Here is a 1,469-nt window from a genome sequence, read left to right as displayed (position 1 = left end):
GACTTGTGTTTTCACAACAGTCAGGGACTTCACAGCAGTAAGAAGGACTCTCTTAAGTTGCCAGATGGCCCCCCCAAGCAGACATAGGTTTCCCAATGTGTATACTATGGATTTAGTCTAAATCAGAAAAGTCCCAGCATGAGTTGGACTTTTCTGAAATAGAGCGTTTCTTTCTGCACTCTACAGAAAGGAATCAAAAAAGCTGAGAAACAAGACAGGGAACTAGGGACTACACTAATAAATTGGGTCTAAGATTGAGCCAGTGAAAGCTAGGCACTGAACCATACATTTAGCAAAGAAGATATAGGTGTTGCATCTGTTTGAAGGAGAATACAACAGATGAGATTTGTAGAAATAAAACAAATTCTTTGGAAATTGTTCCCTAAAAAATAGCATACAGGAGCTACAAATCAGCCTGGTGTAAGATGAACGAAACTCAAGTCCTAAGAGAAGACTGGATTCAAAACAGGAAATATCACTACCGCATGACTTTAAAAACATTCTCTCCCATGTAATTCACAATCTCTTGAACACTGAAAAGAGCCAACTCTGAACTAGTGAGAGCCTCTAGAGCAATTAAAATTCCTGGATAACTTAAATCCAGAAATTATGAGCTGATGGCAATCAAAACCAACTACAAGAATACATTAAAAAATTAATTAGAGAATGTTGCTGAATTACATTATTGGGGCTCAGAAAATGACACTCCAAAAGCTCAGCCCTTTGGCATGCTAAATACTTTGAACTAAAATAGGAAAACCTCAGAAATAAGCCTCATAACTAAGGTCTCCCTCTGTCTTCCTCTCACCTCCCTGTCTCTCTGATCCTTTCTTTTCCCAAGCACAGGAAGAAACTGTCCCTGGAACTTCCTTTTCTGATGAAGAAAACTTTTCCAAAAGAAATTCAATTGTCATAAGACCCCCTCTCTAGGACTCTAGGAATCTTATCAAATAACCAGGAAAGATTAACTACTGGAGAATAGAACAGACTAAAAATCATCGCCATGCCCAGACCGACTTTTCTTCTATTCTTCTGAGGGCAGCTCTGAAAGACTGCCTTGGAGACTTTATCTGCATAAGACAACCTTTTTGTTCCCAGTGAATTTCCATCCCTTGCCTTCTTGCTACCTCCCCCAGGACTTGAGAACTTTCTCTGAGGCCACTGCTTTTGGGTTCATCCATTTCCCCTAAAATCATTTACTATCCCTCCAAAATTGCCAACAGTGCCCCCCAACTTTTCTCTCCCTGTGAAGAAGATATTTAAGCCTCAACCATATGGCCCATCTTTGAGTTTCATGTTTGCAGGACTCCCATTTCCATATGCACCTTAATATATTTGTATGCCTTTTTCTCCCATTAATCTGTCTACTGTCAGTCATTTCAACAAACCTTCAGTGGGTAGGGAGAAAGTTTTCTCTGAGCTTCTACAATATTATGTAAAAAATATTACAAGGATACAAGGAAGTAAGT

Source organism: Rhinopithecus bieti, unplaced genomic scaffold (assembly GCF_001698545.2).
Source record: "Rhinopithecus bieti isolate Rb0 unplaced genomic scaffold, ASM169854v2 scaffold_27130, whole genome shotgun sequence".
Classification (NCBI taxonomy): domain Eukaryota; kingdom Metazoa; phylum Chordata; class Mammalia; order Primates; family Cercopithecidae; genus Rhinopithecus; species Rhinopithecus bieti.
This window is presented reverse-complemented; position numbering follows the sequence as displayed.